Here is a 24,254-nt window from a genome sequence, read left to right on the forward strand (position 1 = left end):
TCCTCAGAAATCTGAAGATATATATGCCATATGACCCAGTTGTTCCACTACTGGGAATTTACCCAAAGGAAATGAAATCAACATATGATTTATCTGTACCCCCATTTTTATAGAAGTTCAGTTCACAATAGCTAAGATATGGAATCAACCCAGATGGAATCAACTGATGACTGGATAAAGAAATTATGCTATATATACACTATGGAATAATACTCAGCTATAAAAAAGAATGAAATCCTGTTTGTCACAACAAAAAAGATGCAATTGGAGACCATTATATTTAGTTTAATAAGCCAGAACTACTCCTAGAAGCTGGAAAATTAATTCCATTGCACCAAATTAGGAGATGATGAGGTCCTGAAAAGCAAGAGTCAAAGAACTCCAAAGAAGAGAAACCTGAATGAAGACTTTCATATCAGAAAGTACCCCCTCAACATAGGAATAGAACTTACCTCTAGAGTGAAGGCTATTCTATAACTGTCCTAACAAAGCTTCAAAACAGGCTTCAACTGGAACACTCCAACATTGCTGATGGGAATATAAAATAGTGCAACCACTTTAGAAAACAGACTGTTTCTTTTCAAGATGAACATATACTTGTATGACCTAACAATTCCACAACTATATAAGCGAAATAAAAACATCTAAAGAAGAAATTCCAAAAAACTATAGAGCAAAATGAGACAAACATAAAAGAATTCATCCCATATGATTTCATTATATAAAGTTCTAGAACAGGAAACACTAATTCAGAGTGGAGGGAATGAGAACCATGGTACTGGGGGTAGGAGGTAGGGGTGGCTGTCAACGGGTATGGAAAAACTTTTTCAGGTAATGAAATGTTCTGTGTCTTGATGGGCTATGTTACAGGAGTCAAAATATAACCTCAAAATGTGTGCTTTTTACTGTATGGAAATTATACCCCAATAAAGCTGATTTAAAAATAAATAAAGTTAAGAGTTAGGTTGGATTTGAGGTGTGATTAAATTCAGGGATCTATTTTCCATTCTGCCTGATTGCTCTTGGCAGTTGTGGGATTTTTCTTACCAACCTAACAAAATGGTTACAGCAAATCCAGGCATAAATTCAGAGAAAGAGAGAATATTTGTTTTCCATCATTTGAAACCAAATGCTCTGATATTCATTCTGCTTAGAAGAGCCTAAGTCACATGCCCACCCATCAAGGAAAACAAAATGGAACATGATTATTGGCATAAGCCTAGGAGTGAGGTATTGGATTAATTTTTTCTGAAGCATATGAGGACACTGTTAAAAAGAAGAAGGGGATAACTGGATGACAGATAGGCAACCAACAACTACTGCAGCTATTTTTCCTTCCAAACAAAGTCAACTCCTTATCCTTGCATTCACAACCTACATATTCTAGGTTCCAAACATCCTTTTTCAATTTTAATTTCTTCTCCTTTGTACAGCAAACACACTGCTCTTTCATCCTCTATTTAAAACAATAACAAATCCCCCTCCTTCCTGTATCTTCATTTATCAACTTTTCTGAAAAACATCAAGGTTCAATTAAATGTTAACTCAGCCACAAAGCTTCTAGAAATCACTCTGACCTGAAAGAGGCTCTAGAACTCCAATGGTCTGCATTTTGCATCCTTTAATGAACTAAAAGATTCAGGCATTGGCCATCAACAGAAGATAGAGACAGGGAGAGAGAGAGAACATCATCTGGTTCCTAATGGAAAAGCACACACATAAAAGGAAATCGAATTCGATCAAGCCTCCACCTAAAGCAGCCTGATCCAACAGAACTTTCTAGAATAATAGCAATGTTCTACAGAAGCACTGTCCATTATGATAGTCAATAATACAGCTTTGATCACTTGAAATGAGGCTAGTATAGCTTAGCAACTGAATTTTAGATTTTATTTAACTTTAATTAATTTTATTTTAAATTAAAAATAGCTCATATAGTTAAAGATGACTCTATTAAACACTGGGACTTTGACTCTAATAAACAATTAATAAGAAAGGCAGAGCACTGAGGAACATTTTAAATCATTCTACGGAGTTACACTCAGCAAACTCCAGTCTGAAAAATTCTTCAACAAATACATTATTAAGATTTAAAAAAAGAAAAATAAAGGTTTTGAAGGAACCTATATAGATTGAAAAAAGTTTGAAGAACTATCAAGTAATTTAAAACAGTAGACTTTATTTGGATTCTGTTTCATAAATAAACATTTATAACATTCATGAAAGGACTCTAAATTTGAGCTGGAATTTTATTGAGGAAAAATTATCACAAGTGGCAAGGCACTATTCTTTATTTAAAAATAAGGTATCCTTGTCTTTTAGAGATATACTCTGAACCAGTAATGGATGAAATGATGTTTGGTAGTTTCTTCAAAAAATATGGGTAAGAAAGAATTTAATATGGCTACAAATGGGAGGCAAGATAGGCTCTTGGTTAATGAATGTTTGGGCCTAGGTACTAGGTGCATAGAGGCTAATTACAGTATTCTATCTACTTTCACAAATATTTTAAATTATCTGTAATAAGGGATTTAAGAAACAAAAAACCCACTAATAAACAAACTAAAAAACCCTCTGACAGAATATTAGACTATCTATATGATATAAAAAATGCTCCAGCTTAGATTTGCACAAGTGAACATACAGATGTATTAAGCTCAGGCTTTATATCAGATGCATTGTTTTAGTCCCCCACCCTCATTATCTTCATGTAAAGCACGCAGAGCAAAACAATTATGACAATTTATTACGGTTTCAAACTTCTTTCTTATTTGGTTTTATAGTAAGACATCATTGTAAGGAACCTTATAGATAATTCATGTTAAACAATGTGAGAAAACAAAAAATGAGAGAGAAGGGCTCAAATTTCAGGTCCTAGAATCTTCAAATCTGATGCTGTAGCATGACCATCATCCTTTATTTGAGAAAATATGTATGCAGTAAGCAATGCTGGGCAAACACGTTTTGTTTTCATTACCAGTGAGCCAATCACCACTTGTCCAGTTCTAACAAAGTCTGCTAGAAAGGCAGGCTTGATACAAGAAGGCTCATTTAGCCTCAGTTACAAGTCAGCAGGCCTAAGACCTAGAATTAAAGTGTGCAGAGTGGCCACTTTCTTAGTTCTCAAAACTACCATTGAATCTTGGACCTCTGTTAAATGAGGTTAACTAAAGTTCTGTGGGTGGGGCACTAATCTAAGACCAATGTCCTTATAAGAGGAAGAGACAAGAGTGATTATCTCTCCCCTCACATGCACAGAGAAGATGCCATGTGAAGACACTTAAGTAAGGACACTCCAAGCCAGGAAGAGGCCTCACTTAACCCTGATGGTACCTAAAGCTTGGACTGCTAGCCTTCAGCATGGTTAGAAAATAAATTGTTATTAAGTCACCCAGTCTATAGTATTTTGTTGCGGTGGTTCAAACATATACCTTTCCCAGTTATGACTGAACCAAGATGTTTATGCACCCTTTGAGAGCATATGAGGAATTCAATATATATGTTTTCTTTTAAAAAAAAGATTTATTTATCTGAAAGACAGAGTTACAGAGCGAGGTAGAGATAGAGAGAGAGAGAGAGAGAGAGATCTTCCATCCACTGGTTTACTCCCCAGATGGCCGTAATGGCCGGAGCTGCATTGATCCAAAGCCAGGAGCCTGGAGCTTCTTCCAGGTTTCCCACGTGGGTGCAGGGGCCCAAGGACTTGGGCCATCTTCTACTGCTTTCTCAGGCCAAAGCAGAGAGCTAGATCAGGAGAAGCAGCCAGGACAAAAACCGGCACCCACAGGGAAGGCTGGTGGTTTAGGTCAGGGCTTTAACCCGCTGCACCACAGCACCGGCCCCAATACATCCTTCTGAGGAGAAGCATTAATGTCTAACAAATACCTAAAATAAGTTACTTCAAGCAAAAAGAGTCTAAGGAATCCCTGGGAAATAAGATTGTGCTTTCCTGCTTTATTTAATTACTGGTAGAGTATTACTTCTATTACCTTATAATTGTAGCCATCCATTGTGGATTTTTTATGAACTGGCCTGAATCTAACTGCCACTTAATAGCAATGATTACTTCCACTTTTACTTTGAATGGAAAGATACATTACAATTTTTAAAACACATTCTTAACAGACATTTGGTAGTTCAATGTTTCTATCTATTGAGACTTCTTGTAGTATTAGCAAGATTCTATGTTTGAGCTGTCTAGAAAATAAGAGTACGATGACAATGAACTAGTATTCAAATACTAAACTAATAACAAAAGCTCCTAGTATTCAAAGAATAAATCATATCACTTAAAGAATATGAAAAGATTTTTATGAATCCTACTGCTAAGTATCTCAGTGTTTATGCAGAAGGAAATAATTCTTTATTCTAAAATTAGCTTGAACTACTGAGAGAACAGCTCATAACATAAACTAGAAAAGGCATTTTAAGACTATTTGAGTTCACTGTTTCCTACACATGACTCCTGTGGTTCATGGAGTAAATATGCACGTTTGAAGAGACTAAGAATTCCAGAAAAGTAAAAAAAGAGCAGGCAACTTAGCCAAGTGGTTAAGATGCCTGTGTCCTGCTTGGGAGTGCCTGGGGTTTGATTCCCTGGGTCTTGCTCCTGACTTCAGTTTCTTGCCAATGCAGACCCTGAGAAGTAGCAGTGATGGTTCTAGTAATTGGGTTCCTATCACATATGTGGGAGATTTTGATTGTGTTCCTGGCTCCTAGCTTTGGTCCTGACTGTTAGGGGCATTTGGAGAGTATCTGCAGAGTGAATGAGTGGATAGGTGGTGGTGGTGGGAAGGATGTCTCTTTCTCAGATAAATTAGTTAAAAAAGAGGAAAACTTATATAGCTATATTTCTTCCATTAACAGCTCTATTAAGATATATTACATGTATGATAAAACTAAGCTTTTTAAGGCATACAGTCTTTGTGTTAGCATATTCAAGAAGCTATGCAAACATCAAAACTGAACATTTTCAACACATTAAAAATTCGTTACTCATCATTTGAATAGTTTCCACATTTTATGAATAATGTTGCTAAGAGTATGTGCACAAGTTTTTGTGTGGAAACATGTTTTTCAATTCCTTTAAGAATAAACATACACACAACGGAACTAGGAGGTCATATCATAATCCTAAATTTACCTTTCTGAAGAACTGCCAACCTGTTTTTCATATGTCTATATAATTTTACAGTTCCCTCCAGCAGTGGGGATTCAATTTCTCCACAACCCTGACAACATTTATTATTGTCTACTTTTTTATTTTAGCCACCCTTTTGAGTTATAAATTGATACCTCATTGTACTTTGGATTTGCATTTGCCTAATGAGTAGTGATGCTGAGGTTGCTTGTGTTTATTGGCTATTTCCTAGGCAAACCAACCACTCAAATTCTTCATTCATTTCTTATTAAGTGGATTGTCTTTTTGTTATTGTTAAACTGTAAGAGTTCTTTATACATTGTGGATTATTAACTCCTTATGGGATTTGCAAATATTTTCTCCCATTCTATAGTCTGACTTTGGATTTTCTTGATACTGTTTTTTGAAGCACATTGTATTTTATACATTTTTTTCCAGACAGTTCAATTCACTTATTTCCTTTTTGTGTGTGTGCGTTGGTCATAATTAGCTTGTTGGTTACATTACATCATTTCTGGAAAGTAGCTAATAACCTGCTTTACTCAAAACTACATAGGAAGTACTGTACCTGGACTGATAAATCTGGTACACCGTCAGCTTAGTATAGGAGAAAAGAGTGACAGACAAATCTTTCACACTGTGGGAACTATAGTTAGGTTTGGGTCTGGGGTTTGGAAGGGATAGTGAGAGAATCTTGGTGATAAAAACCTTTGTTATCAACTCTATTTTATTGATAGTTGATGAAACTGGTAGGCAGAAAAAAACAGAAGGCAGTTACTTTTTTAACATTCAGCTTTGTTGAGGAACAATTTATATGCAAAAACCTCAACAATCTAAAAGGTACAGTTTGAAGAGTTCTAACAAATGTATATATAATCCTGAAACCACTACTCCCTCATGTCCCTTTGCAGTTAATTCCCTTCCTACACTCCTAAAGCCAGACAATTACTGATCAAAAACAACAAAACAGTTATCATTTAACAAGCATTATACATTGTCCTGAAGTCTGGATATTAGGTCTTCTTCCCAAAGTTTTAAAATTAGATCCTATTATCTATTATTGCGTTATGGATGAAAAAAACAGACCCACAATTAAGTCACTAGCCCAAGATTCTTCAGCTAGTACCTGGCAGGAGCAGACTCAAATCTAGATCTACCTAATTCCAAGATTAAAAACTGAGTTTTCCATAGCCACTGGTTCCAGTCTTGGCTGCTGTTTCCAGTCCAGCTCCCTGCTAACGTGACTGGGAACACAGCAGAAGATGGCCCCATCGTGGGCCTCTGCCACCCATGTAAGACTCAGATGGGAGTTCCAGGCTCTGGCTTTGGCCTGGACCAGCTCCAGTCTTGTGGTCATTTGGGGAGTGAACCAGCAGATGTGCTCTTATGTTTCAGTTCTTTCTCTGTCTTTCAAATAAATAAAACAAATCTTTTAAAAAAGTTGAGAGTTTTCATCTACAAATACTTAAATTTCTTGGCTCCTTTTGAAAAAATGTTAATATCAGTCTACATTTATTTCTGTATATATACCTACTGAGCTCCCCAGTGGCTGGCCTCTTTTAGAGGAAGCATACAAGATTGCAGGTGCCCAGTGTCCACTATCTTTGGTTGTCACTCTGACACTGACACCAGACTTTCTTCATGAATTTGTGTTACCCTCCTGATCTTTGTCAGCATTTAAATTTGTGGACCCCCATATATTTTGTCTGTTTTATTATCATTAAAAACAACATACATAATACACCCAAGTTACACATGTAGAAAAATATAAGGAAAGATACATTATTCTTGTGACACTGTTTCCCCATCCCTTCCAAGACAGGAAGAAGGAGAGGCAGAAATGATTAGTGTTTGCTCTCAATACATTTCTATAATGTGCCACTTGTTATAGTACAAATGGCTTTTATAAATAACATAAATAGAATATATGTACTGGAATGCTACTATCTGGAAAACCTAAAATAACTTCTAAAGTGTTGCAGTTTCATTTTCTTTACAACATAATAAAAATATTATAAATATCTTTTTTCTTAATATTATTGACAAAATGGTATATGAACTATCTTTTAAATATAAATACTAAATCATATTCATTACCTCCTATAGTATCAAATCATTTTTATAAAATGTTCTCATACATGAGATTAAATTATGAGAAGACTAATATGTGGCTATTACTTTTATATTTTTGCTAATATCATTAGTGGTAATACAGATTAATGCAAACATACGGTGTTAGGTTTTATAACAACAATGATTTTTCATGTATCAAATAGCATCTAAAAGATATAAAGAAAGCAAAATTTAACTATCAGTCTAAGATTTTTTTTAAAAGATTATTTATTTATTTGAAAGGCAGAGTTGTAGAGACAGTGAGATCTTCCATACACTGGTTCAGTCCCCAAATGGGGGCCACAACGACCACAGCTGAACCTAAGAGCTTCTTCCAGGTCTCCCATGTGGGTACAAGGGTACAAGCACTTGGGTCATCTTCCACTGTCTTACCAGGCGCATCAGCAGGGAGGTGGATTGGAAGTGGAGCAGCCTGGACTCAAACTGTTACCCTTATGGGATTCTGGTGCTGCCAGCTCTGCAGATGGTTTAACCCACTCTGCTACAATGCAAGACCCAAGTTATACAACTTTCAACCTCAAAGAAAAGGCCTATGCACAGTGCTACAAACTTCCCACTCCCACCCCACCCTTCACCTCCCCACCCCCACCCCACAGGCTCCTGGCTCCTGGCTTCAGATAGGCCCAGCTCCAATCATTGTGGCCATATGAGGAGTGAATCAATGGATGAAGATCTCTCTGTCTCTACCTCTCTCTGTAACTCTGTCTTTCAAATAAATAAAACAAATCTTTAAAAAGTTAAACTTTAGAAAATCACACACACAAAATAAATGACTTGCTCAAGGTGACACAACCAAGAAATAGAAATAATACCTAAACCTAAGTCTATATTATCACAAAGACCACACACTTAATTTCCTCATTGTACCTTTCAAAATATAAATGGGCCAAATTTTGGTTAATAACTTCATCATATACAAAACACTTTTGTAATATATTTCCTTTTATTTTGAAACAATACCAGCGATAACTGGCAGTCCCATTTTAGGTCAAGGAAGTTGAGATGCAGCAATTAAACTGGCAAGACTAAACATTACTGCTACCCAGGAGTTAAATCAAGTACTGAAATATCAGGATTTCTGCCACTAAGACCAGAAGATATGGATTCTCCTTGGACAGATCCTTTGTTAACAATGTCAAGATTCAATGGAGCAGAAGGAAACTAAGTGTGTGCTTACATCAACAAAGAAACCATGGAATTAGGACCATTTGGGGAATGAACCAGCAGATGGACGATTTCTCTCTCTCTCCTCGCCTATCTCTAACTCAGTGTTTCAAATAAATAAATCATTTTCTAAAAAGTTGCTTAGGATGAGAAAAATATAAAGTGCTAAAAGATACAGAATTACTAAAAAAACTACTTTGCAAATCAAGGAAATGGAAAATGGTACAGCGACTTCCCGAAAACAGTTTGACATTGTTTCTCATAGTGTCCATTTCACTTCAACAGGTTTCCTTTTTGGTGCTCAGTTAGTTGTCACCAATCAGGGAGAACAATCAGTCCCTTTGGGACTGGCTTAATCTACTCAGCATGATGTTTTCCAGATTCCTCCATTTTGTTGCAAATTACCATATTTCATTGTTTTTTTTTTTTTACTGCTGTATAGTATTCTATAGAGTACATGTCCCATAATTTCTTTATCCAGTCCACTGTTGATGGGCATTTAAGTTGATTCCATTTCTTAGCTATTGTGAATTGAGCTGCAATAAACATTAAAGTGCAGACAGCTTTTTTATTTGCCAATTTAATTTCCTTGGGGTAAATTCCAAGGAATGGGATGGCTGGGTTGTATGGTAGGGTTATATTCAGGTTTCTGAGGCATCTCCAGACTGACTTCCATAGTGGCTTGACCAGTTTGCATTCCCACCAACAGTGGGTTAGTGTCCCTTTCTCCCCACATCCTCGCCAGCATCTGTTGTTGGTAGATTTCTGAATGTGAGCCATTCTAACCAGGGTGAGGTGAAACCTCATTGTGGTTTTGATTTGCATTTCCCTGATTGCTAGTGATCCTGAACATTTTTTATGTGTCTGTTGGCCATTTGGACTTCCTCTTTTGAAAAATGTCTATTGAGGTCCCTGGCCCATCTCTTGAGTGGGTTGTTTGTTTTGTTGTGGAGGAGTTTCTTGATCTCTTTGTAGATTCTGGTTATTAATCCTTTATCTTTTTTTTTAACTTTTATTTAATGAATATAAATTTCCAAAGTACGGCTTATGGATTACAATGGCTTCCCCCCTCATATCGTCTCTCCCACCCGCATCCCTCCCCTTTCCTACTCCCTCATGTTGCTGTTCTACTCGAGGACACTCTGCTGCCTGGTCTCTGAGGCTACCACCAGGACCCAAGAATAGAGTTGAGGGGTCTCAGTTGTCCCTATATTTTAAGTGGTGTGGCATCCTACAAATGGTGACTACAAATAAAAGTAAAGTTGATTCAGAGTGTTGATCTTTCCAGTTACTTTTTGTTGAAATGAAAGGCAAAACCATGTTCTTAGCTTGTGGTAATGCATTAACAGTAATGGAAAAAGCCCATCTGAAGTGTCATTACAGCTCAAAACATGCTAGCCTCAGTCAAAGATAAGTTGGTTGTAGCTGTGTGGATTGATTTCTGGAGTTTCTATTCTGTTCCATTGGTCTACATGTCTGTTTTTGTGCCAGTAGCAGGCTGTTTTGAATATAAGTACCCTGTGGTGTGTCTTGAAATCTAGTATTGTGATGCCTCTGGTTTTGTTTTTGTTGTATAGATTGCTTTAGCTATGCGGGATCTCTTATGTTTCCATATGAATTTTAGCATTAATTTTTCTAGATCTGAGAGCATTAAGGAAACTTAAAATAGACCCTTGTAAAAATTAAATTGTGGGAATAGGAGAGGGAGGAGGAAGAAGGGCGGGTTTGTGGGCAGGAGGGAGGGTAGGGTGGGAAGTATCACTATGTTCCTTAATCTGTATATATGAAATACATGAAACTTATATAACTTAAATAAAATTTTAAAAATCCTTCAAAAAAAAAAAAGAAACCATGGAATTAGGATATTAGAAAAAAATAGGTTGGTGTTGGTAATTCTTGTCAAAAACCAGCCAGAAGGCTAAAATCTGCTACAGATAATATAAGATAGCATTGATACATATGAATCTTAACATGAAAGTTGAGTTTGACTCCACCTTTGCTACTTTTTTCTTCTTGTGAAGTTTCTTAAAATAAATGCTGCTTGGGTGGGTGCTGTGGTACGGCAAGTAAAGTCACAGCCTGCAGTGCCAGCATCTCATATGAACACCAGTTTGAGTCCCAGCTGCTCCACTTCAAATCCATCTCTCTGCTATGGCCTGGGAAAGCAGTGGAAGATGGCCCAGGTCCTTGGGCCCTTGCACCCACGTGGGAGACCCAGTAGAAGCTCCTAGCTCCTTGCTTCAGATCAGTATAGCTCCAGCCATTGCAGCCATCTGGGGAGTGAACCAGCATATGGAAGACTTTCTCTTTCTCTCTTTCTCTATTATTTTAACAAAATTAATAATTATTGATACAATTTAATCTAGCAAAGTCATAACTGGACTTTCTTGATTATTTTGTTATTTTTTTTCCAGTATACTTGCTTGAAGCAGTACCCAAAGTTTCAACATTTCATTTGATTGATGTGCTTAAGTCTCCCTTAACCTAGAGTGACACTCTCATTTCCCATACCTTTGAGTTGTTACAGAAATCAGATCAACTGTCCCATAAAAAGCTTCTATTCTGTGGTTTCCCTTCCTTTGGAATCATTTAACTTTATTCATCTAACTCAGAGGTTAGCAAACTTTTTCTGTAGAAGAATGAAATAGTATTTCAGGTTTCACAGACCATATGATCCTTGCTGCAACTACTCAACATTATCACTGCAGCACAAAAGGAGCCACAGATGACACATAAACAAATGAGAATGGCTGTGTTTCAATAAAACGGTATTAAAATATAACAGAGGCAATACATTGGATTTGACTGGAAGGCCATAATTTGCCAACTCAAGCTAGAGAAGCTTGATCTGACATAGGCACAATATTTTTGTCTAGAAAACTTCTGAGCTTGTGCCATACGTTTTTATATGCAACACACTGTCTACACATTCTGCTTTTCATAAGACTCAGATTGGGGAAGCATATTTCCTCCATCAAGAAGTTTCCACATGACCATATGTGTAATGGTTTCATCCACTGATGATTACAGTCTGAATAAATTATTTCATTAGGGGTAGCAAATGATATTCTAACCCTGTCATTTTCTCCACATTCATCAACTCAAGGTTTTGAAAAGAACTTTCCCTCAACAAGTAATGTTATCTGCTTACCTTGCAACAGAATTCATACAGAAAAGGGAAAGATAATGCTTGGTTCTTTCCTCATGATGCTTATTTTCAGAGTATGCAGTTAGTGCCCTTTTTGTTCTCACTGACATCCATCAATTAGTTGTTGCTGTACTGGGTGAGTGTGTGTGTGTGTGTGTGTGTGTATGTGCGTGTTGCATGTGTGTATGTGTTTTTATTACAAGACTACCACTATGATCCAAGAAATTTTTACATATTCAGTGCATTTCTGCCAACAGTCTTCACTACTGTTTATTTACTTACTTTTGAGAGAGAAAGAGAGATAGACAGACAGACAGAGGGAGACATAGACATCTCCCATCCACAGATTCACTTCCCAAATGCCCAGGAGCTAATTACTCAATCTGGTTCTCCACATGGTATAACTGGCAAGAACCCAAATACTTGAGCCATCAACCTGTTGCCTTCCATGGTGCACATTAACAGGAAGCTGGAATCAGGAGCAAAGCTGAGACTTGAACCCAGGTACCGTGACATGGGATGCCGGTGTCCTGAGCAGTGTCTCAACCGCTGCACAAATATGTGCCCCTTCATTACTCTTTTTAAGGAACTGCTTAAGTTCTCTCATCCTTGACTCATGTATGACCCTATATATTGCACTTATCTTTCTGGCATGAACTACTGTAGCTTCCTTGCTTTCTGACACAACAGAATTTTCAGGCTCACCTTTTGTATGTTCTACCCCAAACTGGAATTGGACATTCACTCAGTGACTTCTGGATCCTTTCAGTAAGGAATGATATTTAGAGACCACCATTATGGTCACTGGACTCACAGTCTGACACTCGACGTAGGATGTGGGCTTCCCAAAGCAGCACTCTCACTGCTGGGTCAAAACACACCCCCATCTCATAGTTTTCATTACAGATGAAATAAATATATATAAAGCATGTAAAGCAAAAACTGGCACATAGTAAGCACTGAATAAAAATACAGTGCTTTTATTGAGATTCTTCAAAATACTCCAACCTTTGACCCAGTAACTCCACTTTTATGACTCAATAATAAGGAAGATGTAATTATAACATTATTTATGTGAACAAAACTGTAAAAATTAAATATCTAATACTCAACATTAAATGATTTATGAATAAAATTATATAGAAAAATGCAAAAGATATGTTAAATAATACAAATAAACCTATCAGCAAAAGCTTACCATATCTTCTAGTCAAGTATGAATGCTCATTTTATTGAACCCCAATCCATGCTATTTTTATGTCTTTACTGAACATTTTGAACATCTACTAGGAAAGTTTTATTTTTACATATTTACTAAAGTGATAGATGGTATTTATTTGCACTTCTTTGACTTTTTGAAATTAATTTTTGTTTCTGATTTTATTAGTCATCTAATTACTGTTTCTATAGATTATCTTTTGTCCATAGACTGAGTAAGGAAATTAACATTTGATGTAAAAAGTATTTACGTAAGTTATTTAATAGCCTAACAACAAACATTCACATAGGCAGGATAAAATTCAATAACTCAGCACCTTGCCATTTAGTAATCTCAATTAATAGCAAACCAAAGTTAATTCAGAAAACATTTATAATCTGGCATTTCTGGCTCATCTATCAGCAATACCACAAGCACATGAATTCTAGTAATGAAATAAACTGAGTAAATGTATCCGGAATTAATCAGCTTGTTCACGAGCTGCAGTGAGTTGAAGGAGCTCTCTAAATGAAAGCACAAAGAAGCAGCACAATGGATTGTATGCAATGGTTAAGAGCACAAATTCTAGAGCCACGCTATATGGATTTAAATTCTTACTCTCTGTTTTAACGATTATATGATTCTGCCTAAGATACTTAACTTCTCTGTGCTTCCATTTCTTATTTTAAAATGGAAATATTAACAGTATCTATGCTGATAGGATTGCTGTAAATAAATTGTTTCTCTTTGTGTCTCACATACACACATGAACACACAAAGTTATATATATATATATTTTAACAGGCAGAGTGGACAGTGAGAGAGAGAGAGACAGAGAGAAAGGTCTTCCTTTGCCGTTGGTTCACCCTCCAATGGCCGCCGCGGCTGGTGCGCTGAGGCCGGCACACCGTGCTGATCCGAAGGCAGGAGCCAGGTACTTCTCCTGGTCTCCCATGGGGTGCAGGGCCCAAGGACTTGGGCCATCCTCCACTGCATTTCCGGGCCATACCAGAGAGCTGGAAGAGGGGCAACTGGGACAGAATCCGGCGCCCCGACCGGGACTAGAACCTGGTGTGCCGGCGCCACTAGGCAGAGGATTAGCCTATTGAGCTGCGGCGCCGGCAAAGTTATATGTTCTGAGTGTTTGAACCCCCGAAATATATGTTGAAATTCTTACCTCCAAAGTAAAGGTATAAAGTAGTAGGCATTAGGGATTTTGTGAGGTAATTGGGTCCTGAGGGCTCTGCCATCATGAATAGGATTAATGACCTTATAAGAGAGACCCCAGAGAGCTAGCCAGCCCTTTCCGCCATGAAAGGGCATCGCTAAACGGCACTGTCTCTGATCTAAAAAGTGGGCCCTTACCCAGCACCGAATCTGCCAGTTCTTCATCTTGCGCTTCACAGACTCCAGCCAGTGAGAATGAAATTTTGTTTATATGGCATCTAGTTCATGGTTTGTTACTGTAGCAGCCCAAGTGAACTAAGACACACAAACGCAGTGACTAGAAAGCTGCCTGGCCCATAGTAACTGTTAAGTAAGCGTTTGCTATTATTCTAAGAATGGGTATATACATCAGTCCCTCCTTGTCTCATGCTATTCCATGTAATGTAACTTGTGATCAAGGCATGATTTCTTTAAAAAAGTGCTCAAGAGGATATCATAGACATGGTTATATTTTTCAAAGGGGGCAAGATAAGAGAAAAATAAATGTATTTACAGATCATATACTAGTCTATAGAAACTCTTTCTAACCACTTATAGCAAAGCTTCCCAAACTTGAACATGAAACAAAGCATCGGAGACGTTGTTAAGAAGAAGAGTCCAGTTGACTCTGCATTTCTAACAAGCTCCCAGGTGGTTCCAGGTGGTATCTAGAGTTTATCAATGAGCTTCAGAAGTTCTAGACTCAAATGACACTATATATAATTATTTTTCCTGAATGTGCACATGGAGATTATTTTCTGAGGAAAGGACTAGTAGTTCCTGTCATATCCTCAGGGGTGAGTTGGGAAAAGGGGATGGGGAAGGAGAGTTGGAGAGCTGAAGAGTTAGAATTCTGGGGAAGGATAAGAAAGATACAAATCAATTCCATAACTAATTTAAAACACCCAATTGTCATAAAGACAGAAAATTATTTGGAAGTAGACATATTATAGACAAATTACAATTTAGAAAACTGAAGAATATGTCAACTGTAGAAAACAAGGATACAAAATCTAAGAGACAAAAATAGTAAGTTAGAAGTTCTAGAAGAAGGGAACTTAAAGGATAAAAAGAAATTTATACATATATATGTGTGTGTGTATGTATTCACACAAATATACATATTTTTAGGCAAATGTGTTTTAGAAAATATCAGTATGTTCAGATAAAATGGCCCACCAAATGCCAAATAGTAATAATTACTGGAGATATATATATATATATATTATATACACACACAGAAACACACTGGTGAAAATTATAAACTCTAAATACACAAAGGAAATTATAAGAATCAAAATGGCAACTTAAAGTAACATATACAGAATTCTGAAAGAAAATTTTGCAGCCTGGAATTCCATATCCAGTCAAATCACTATTCAAGTGTGAGGGCAAAATAATAATAATAAAAAAAAACATTTTCCACTATGTACACCCAAGAATATATACAACTTACATATTCTTGGGGGTGGGTAGGACGAGAAGAATACAATTCAAAAATGTTTCAGAAAAAATAAGATTCCATCTCATTGAAATGGGATCTCCCTCATTCCTTAAAAACTAAAACAGTAAGGGAGATGGAGAAGAAAATCTAAGGAGCTAAGAAGTCAAAATAATGAAAGAGAATGTGGCTGCAAATTTTGCTGCAATTGTTTAAGTATTTTAACACCTGTTTCTTTTGCTTTATTATGTGAAATTTCAAGTATGGAGAAAATACTATAAATTCCTATTTATCATACTCTCAGCTTCAACAACAATAAGATGGTTAACACAATTATTTAAGAAGTAATTATAAATAAGGGGAAAAAAAAACATCCAGACTGGAAGGAAAGAACTATCTTTGCACACATGACATGATCTTGTATATAAAAAAAAATCCTAAGGAATTCAAAAAACCTACTAGAGCTAATAAACAAGTTCAGAAAGGTCACAGGCTAGAAGAAAAAATGCATTCCTATGTTCTAACAATGACAATCTGAAAACCAACATAACAAAGTTAAATTTACAACATCATAAAAAAAAGAGTAAAATACAGAAGGAAGCATTTGGCATAGCAGTCAAGACCCCCATTTGATTCCTACAGCCTATATGGGCATGCAGGTGTTCAAGTCCTGGCTCAGCTCTGGATTCTACCTTCCTGCTAATGTTCACTATGGGAGGCAGCAGGTAATGATTCAATGGTAGGGTCTCTGCAACCCAAGTGGGAATTCTGGATTGAGTTCCCGGCTCCTGGTTTTGGTCCTGCCTTGCCCAGCTGGTGTGGGTATTTGGGGAGTAAAGTTGCAGATAAATAATTTTTTTTTTTTATTTGACAGGTAGAGTTATAGATAGTGAGAGAGAGAGAGAGAGAGAGAGAGAAAGTTCTTCTTTCCGTTGGTTCACTCCCCAAATGGCCGCCACGGCCAGTGCTGTGCAGATCCGAAGCCAGGAGCCAGGTGCTTCTTCCTGGTCTCCCATGTGGGTGCAGGCGCGCAAACCTTTGGGCCATCCTCCACTGCCTTCCTGGGCCAGAGCAGAGAGCTGGACTGGAAAATGAGCAGTCAGGACTAGAACCTGGTGCCCATATGGGATGCTGGCACCGCAGCCAGAGGATTAGCCAAGTGAGCCACAGCGCTGGCCTCAAATAAAATAAATTTTAAAAATCTTTTTTAAAAGGATAAAAAAGGGCCCCCTGTTGTAGTGTAGCAGGTGAAGCGACACCTGCGACACTGGGATCCCACATGGGTACCAGTTTGTGTCCTGGCTGTTCCACTTCTGATCAGCTCCCTGCTAATGGTCTGGGAAAAAAGCAAAGCAAGATGGCCCAAATGTCTGGGCCCCTAACAGCCACATGGGAGACGCAGATGAAGCTCTAGGCTCTTGGCTTTGGCCTGGCCCCAGCACTGGCCATCGTGGCCATTTATGGAGTGAGCCAGCAGATGGAAGCTCTTTCTCCATAACTCTTTCAAAATAAATAAATACATAAATAAAAAGAATGAAATACAAGTAAACCTAACAAAGTAAGTGAAAACTTTATACTTTGAAACTACAAAACACTGATGAAAGAGATTAAACACAAATCAATAGAAAGATATCCCAAGTTAATGGATGAGAAATAAATTGGTAAGATAGCAATTCTTAACAAATTGCCCCATAGATTCAATTCAATTCAATCTCTATCAAATCCCAGCTGTCTTCACTCCCAGAAATTCACAAACTAATTCTAAAACTCTTATAAAAATTCAAGGAATTGGGGACTGGCACTGTGGTGTAGCAGGTTAAGATGTGGGCATCCTATATGAGCACTAGTTCAAGTCCTGGCTGCTCCACTTCCAATCCAGCTCCCCGCTAAGTCACACATTCTGACTACAAAACGTATTACAAAACTACAGTAACAAAGACAATATGTTACTGTATGCATCCCATATCAGAGTACCTCGGTACAAGTCCCTGATCCACTCTGAACTCCACTTCCTGATAATGCACACCTGGGGAGATAGCCAGTGATGGCTCAAGTGCTTGGTTTCCTGTCACCATGTAGGAGACCTCTATTGAGCTTCTGGCTTCCATCTTTCACCTGATCCATCACCAGCTGTTGCAGGCACTTGAGGAATGAACCATCAGATTCTCTTTCTCTCCCCACCCCACCTGCCTGTCAAAGAAATACAATTAAAAAAAGAAAAACCTACAATGAAGGAACACTTAACAAGCACTAGGAGGGCTATAATCAAGACAATCAAGTGGTGGAGAAACTAATCTTCATACACTCTGGTAGTATATAAAATAATATCAGCAGTTTTTTCATAAAAGTAAACACACAGCATATGAGTTAACAATTCCACTCCTACATATATATCCCTAATTATTGAAAATACATATTCACACAGAAAATAATACACAAATATTAACAGCAGCATTATTCATATTGCCAAAAAGCAGAAATTATCTAAATGTCTATCAATTGATGAATAACTAAAAAGTGGCATAGAGAAAATGGAATATTATTTGGCTTAAAAAAGGAATGATGTTTTCAGTCATGTTACAAAATGGATAAATTGTGAATATACTATATTGGTTAGATGAAAGAGGCCACACACAAAGGGCTACACCAGAATTTCTGGAATTAGTGGTAACAGTTACATAATATTGTCAATATGCTAAAACAACCAAATTGTATACTTTAGAAGGTTGAAGTTTACTGTAGAAAGCTTTTTTTCTTTTTTTAAATCAAGTGGTTTATTCTGAGAATGAAAGGCTCAATATTTGGAAATCAAACAGTGATTATACAAGTACTAACAATTCAAAATGAAAAATCGTATAATAAGATTAGGAGATGTAGAAAAGGCATCCTAAACAGTATATATTCATGGTTAAAAAAAAAAAAAAACAACGAACCTCAGCACATGCTCCACCATGGCCCTCCATCCCTCCCACAGAGGCCGCAGATGCAACCACCAGATCTTGGATTTGAACCTCCCAAACTGTGAGTTAAATAAACTTTTTCTCTATAAAATTAGTTGTCTCAGTTATTTAATTGTAGTAACAAAAACAATTATATAGTGCTACTAGAACATTTAAAATCCCTTATATGACTGACATCTGTGGCTCATATCACGTTTCTGAGATGCTTTTTTTTTTTTTTTTTTTACTGAGAAAACTTTAATAAATATAAATTTTGAAAGTATAACTTTTGGATTATATCTGTTTTCCCCCCATAACCTCCCTCCTACCTGCAAACCATCCCTTCTCCTACCCCCTCTCCCATCCCATTCTTCATCAAGATTCATTTTTAATTATCTTTATATACAGAAGATCAACTTCATATATACTAAGTAAAGATTTCAACAGATTGCACCAGCACAGACACACAAAGTATACTGTTTGAAGAATAGTTTTACTGTTAATTTGCAAAGTACAACACATTAAGGACAGAGATCCTACATGGGGAGTAAGTGCACAGTGACTCCTGTTGTTAACAATTGACACTCTTAGTTATGATGTCAGTAATCACCTGAGGCTCTTGTCATGAGCTGCCAAGGCTATGGAAGCCTCTTGAGTTCACGAACTCTGACCTTATTTAGACAAGGCCATAGTCAAAGTGAAAGTTCTCTCCTCCCTTCAGAGAAAGGTACCTCCTTCTTTGATGGCCCGCTCTTTCCACTGGGATCTCACTCACAGAGCTCTTTCATTCAGGTCATTTTTTGCCACAATGTCTTGGCTTTCCATGCCTGAGAAACTCTCATGGGCTTTTTAGCCAGATCTGAATGCCTTAAGGGCTGATTCTGAGGCTAGAGTGCTATTTAGGGCATTTGCCATTCTATGAGTCTGCTATGTATCCCACTTCCCATGTTGGATCATTCTCTCCTTTTTAATTCTATCAATTATTAGTAGCAGACACTGGTCTTATTTACATGACCCCTTTGACACTTAATCCTATCTTTATGATTATGAAATTAAACTGATCACTTTAATTAGTAACACCGCATTGGTACCTACCAACTTAATGGAATTTGGAGTCCCATGGCATGTATCTAGCTCTACCATTAGAGGTAGGTATGAGTGAGCACGTGCCGAACTGTACATCTCCTCCCTCTTATTCCCACTCTTAATTTTAACAGGGATCACTTTTCAGTTAAACACCAAAGAATAACTGTGTATTAATTAAGGAGTTCAACCAATAGTATTAAGTAGAAAAAGAAAATGTTGAAAAGAATAAAATAGTAAGCTGTTCCTCGACAGTCAGGACAAGGGCCGATCAAGTCATGGTTTCTCATAGTGTCAGTTTCACTTCTACAGGCTTCCTTTTAGGTGCTCAGTTAGTTGTCACAGATCAAGCAGAACATATGATATTTGTCCCTTTAGGGCTGGCTTATTTCACTCAGTATGATGTTTTTCAGATTCATCCATTTTCTTGCAAATGACTGGATTTCATTTTTTTTAACCACTGTGTAGTATTCTATAGAGTATATATTCCATAATTTCTTAATCCAGTCTTCTGTTGATGGGCATTTAGGTTGATTCCATGTCTTAGTTATTGTGAATTGAGCTGCAATAAACAATGTGCAGATAGCTCTTTTATTTGCCAGTTTAATTTTCCTTGGGTAGACTCTGAGTCATGTGGCAGGGCTATATTCCGGTTTCTGAGGAATCTCCAAACTGTCTTCCATAGTGGCTTTACCAGTTTGCATCCCCACCAACAGTAGATTAGTGTGCCTTTTCCCCCACATCCTTGCCAGCATCTGTTGTTAGCTGATTTATGTATGTAAGCCATTCTAACCAGGGTGAGGTTAAATTTGATTTGCATTTCCCTGATTGCTTGTGATCCTGAACATTTTTTTCATGTGTCTGTTGTCCATTTGGATTTCCTCTTTTGAAAAATGTCTATTTAGGTCCTTGGCCCATCTCTGAGATGCTTTTAAGATGGCAATGTGTTACAGAGTGAAGTAACATCCAACAGAATGGGAAAAAATAATTGCAAACCACCTATCTGACAAAGGATTAATATCACGAATATATCAGCAACTTAAAAAACTCAACAACAAAAAAACCAGTCCACTTGAGAAATGGGCAAAGGACTTCAATAGACAGTTCTCAAAAGAAGAAACACAAAAGACCACCAAATATATGAAAAAGTGCTCAACATCACTAGCCATCAGGGAAATGCAAATCAAAATCAAAATGAGATATTACCTCATCCTTGTCCAAACGGTGAAAATCCAAAACACAAAGTAACAAATGCTGGCAAGGATGTGGACAGAGGGGAACATTTTTATACACTGTTGGTGGGAATGTAAATCAACGCAGCCACTGTGGGAAACAATGTGAAGATTTCTTAAGAAACTAGAAATAGACTTGCTATATGATCCAGCAATCTCACTACTGGATATATACCCAAAAGACTTGAACACACTGTATCAAAGGGGTATCTGCACCACTATGGTTAGAGCAGCACTGTTCACAACAGCCAAAATCTGGGACCAACCAAGGAGTCCATCATCCGATGAATGGTTAAAGAAAATGTGGTGTATACATATACATATATATGTATACACAATGTATATATATATGTATACACATATATACATATACACAATGGACTATTATGCAGTTATAAAAAAGAATGAAATTCTACCATTTGCAGCAAAATGGATGCATCTGGAGGGCATCATGTTGACTGAAATAAGCTGGATCCAGAAAGACAAATACTGTGTGTTCTCCTTTGTATGTGGGAGCTAAAATATGAAAAACAAAGGGAAAAAATGCCTATGTGTATCAGTACTTCTGCAAATATAGTTTTACAAAAGTCTATTTTATAACTTTGTCAAACCAATGGTCAAGAATGTTATACTACTACAGTTTTAATGATCTGTGACTACTTTAAAATCTATTGTATATGGGTGAAATGCTCATTTTTCCATTCAATTGTTGTTTATAGCCATTGTCTATATTTCCAATAAATTAGGGTATTTTTATTTACTTGCTAAACTTAGTTGATGAAGTATTAAACCTTTTTATTAATTCAAAAACTAAAAAAAAGAATAAGGGACAAGAAATATGGTACGAGGAAGAGAAGGGGGGGTATCATGTTCTTAGAATTGTATCTACAAATCATAATGAATCTGTTAAAAATAAAAATTAAAAAACAAGGATGGCACTGTGTTTTGAGGAATCAGGGAAGACTGCAAAGGAACTAGCCCCTAAGGGAAAGCTCAAAGGTTAGCAGGAGTTAGCCTGGTAAAGAAAGTGGTAGAGGAAGGAAGACAAAGCCAGACAGAGGGAAGAGTATGTACAAAGCCCTGCACACAAGAGAAACACATGCAGTAAGTTACTAACACAGTATACAGCAGGCGGAAGGGCAGCAGTTAAGGGGAATGACAAGAGATAAGTCAAAAAGGTAAGAAGAGATCATGAAGGCTCTAGTCAATTTAGATTATGATGTGTTGGATTATAATAGGGAATTCCTGTTAGGTTTTAAGTAAGAAAGTTACATAATCAGATTCACACTTTAAAGCTACTCTGGCTGCTGCTGTGTATGATCTGATCAATCCAGGGCAAGACTAGAGCCAAGACGAGGTGAAGGCTATTACAATGATGTCAACCAAAAATGGGCCTCTATATGAAGAGAACAGCAGTAGTGAGAAGTGGACCTTAAGCAAAATCACTACTCTGGAAGCTTCAGTCACTTCTAATAACATTAATAATAATATCTACCTCACAATTATTTTGAGAATCATGGCTTTTAATAAGGGCATTCTGTTTTCCAACAATTAGTAAAAGGTTTTAGTGTCACTGGAATAAGCAATAATTTCAAGACTGAGTAGTATTTCAGAATATATCACACAAAGATTCATCTTACATTTTCTCCAATGTAGGTACTTTAAACCTAAATGATGCTTTAACTATTAATGAAATTAGTCTTAATAGAAGGCTTATGCTCTTCTTTATATTTGAAAAGCAAACTCAAACCACTAAGCATCCTACTTGTTCCATTTAATCCTGATTTTAAACGATTAGCACCATATTCCATTTTTCAAAAACTGATCTATACCTATCAAGTTAGTTTCACTCAATGGTAAAAACACCAGTGTGGGGGCCGGCGTTGTGGCTCACTTGGCTAATTCTCTGCCTGAGGCGCCGGCATCCCACATGGGCGCCGGGTTCTAGTTGCTCCTCTTCCAGTCCAGCTCTCTGCTGTGCCCCAGAAAGGCAGTGGAGGATGGCCCAAGTGCTTGGGCACCTGCACCCGCATGGGAGACCAGGAAGAAGTACCTGGCTCCTGGCTTCAGATCGGCGCAGCGCCAGCCATAGCGGCCATTTGGGGGGTGAACCAACAGAAGGAAGACCTTTCTCTCTCTGTCTCACTGTCTAACTCTGTCAAATAAAAAAAACACCAGTGTAAAATGATTTTACTTCTTTACCGGACTGATAATAGCAAGGGAGTGAGTTATCAGCTATTAAAGAAGAAAACTAGAAATTTTTTCTGTCACCTTCATTGATTTGGAAGTTTTGAGACCTACTAAACTTCTGTCTTCTGTAAATAAGCTATACTATCCAGAAGAAAAGATAACAAGTCACTTTATTCCTCCAAGATGGTTCTGAAATCCACTATCTGCCAATATATTCTTGATTCTTCTAAAGACATCAGCAATCTTTATTGATCACTTAGTATAAAACATTTAACTTGGGCCAAAAGATAACTTGAAAAAAATCTAGCTTTTGTCCTATCCTTATCTTCTTGCCTGAAATACTGTTAAAATACAGTAGAAAGTTATGCTCTATACTTCTTTCAATGACAAAAATGACAGCCGTTAGAATCAAGTTTTCCATAGAACCCTTTAGTTTCTCCTCATAAATTAGCTCCTCATGCCTTTTTGCCATCTGTTGTACAGCTATTCACAATATCCTTTCCTGCACTAAGTGTTCTTAATCTTCTCTTCTTCTGGATTAAATAACAGAACTTGATAAAGCCACAGCCTGCGACTCTGGCATCCTATACAGGCTCTGGTTCATGTCCCAGCTGCTCCACTTCCAATACAACTCCCTGCTAATGAGCCTGGGAAAACAGCCAAAGATGGCCCAAGTCCTTGGGCCCCCTGCTACCAATGAGGGAGACCAGGAGGAAGCTCCTGGCTCCTGGCTTCAGCTTGGCCCAGCTCTTGGCAGTGAGATGGAAAGGAGAAACAAAAGAAAAAGGTAACTTTAAAAATTAGAGCTCACCAATTCCCAAATTTATGCTTTTTAAGTTTTTATTTATTTGAAAGGCAGAGTGACAGAGATGGGGAGAAATATGAAAGATCTTTCATCTACTGGTTCATTCCCCAAATGCCACAACAGCCTGGGCTGGGGTGGGCCAGGTGGAAGGCAGGAGTCAAGAGACCCATGCATGTCGCACATAGGTGGCAGAAACCCAAATACTTAGGCTATCCTCTGCTGCTTCTCAGGTGCATTAGCAGGGAGCTAGATGGAAAAGGAAAAGACAAGACTCAACCCCAGGCTCTCTGAGATGCAGGCATCCAAGCAGTGGCTTAACCTGCCAGGCCACAATGTCAGCCCCACAATTCCTAAATTTAGAACAACTTTCATCTACTCATTGGGAAGCAAAAACTGGATTAAAACTCATTCTAAAATTCTGAAATAAAAATAATTTCTATTTATTCTAATCTATATAAATCTCCTGTATAAAGTATTTGCTTCCTTTTTACATTCTTTTCATTGTAACAGATAAAATGTAAAAACAAATCAAACAACAACAAAAATCTCTCATCAGAAACACAGAAAGGTCTCCT

At 37.4% G+C, this 24,254-nt stretch overlaps 1 protein-coding gene across 5 annotated transcripts in view; it reads right to left on the reverse strand.

Moving 5' to 3' along the window:
* LRP12 (LDL receptor related protein 12) overlaps nt 1-24,254 on the reverse strand; it is a 74,911-nt gene that overhangs the window by 46,341 nt on the left and 4,316 nt on the right. For 2 of the 5 annotated variants that reach the window (XM_089335574.1, XM_089335575.1), the window contains one exon: nt 453-528. The exons of the other annotated variants lie outside the window; for them this stretch is intronic. The gene's annotated coding sequence lies outside the window, so the exon portion shown is untranslated. The remainder of the gene's footprint in view (nt 1-452; nt 529-24,254) is intronic. 5 annotated transcript variants of the gene reach the window in all.

Source organism: Oryctolagus cuniculus, chromosome 6 (genome assembly GCF_051225735.1).
Source record: "Oryctolagus cuniculus isolate XC-2025 breed Fujian yellow rabbit chromosome 6, ASM5122573v1, whole genome shotgun sequence".
In the NCBI taxonomy this organism is placed as follows: Eukaryota; Metazoa; Chordata; class Mammalia; order Lagomorpha; family Leporidae; genus Oryctolagus; species Oryctolagus cuniculus.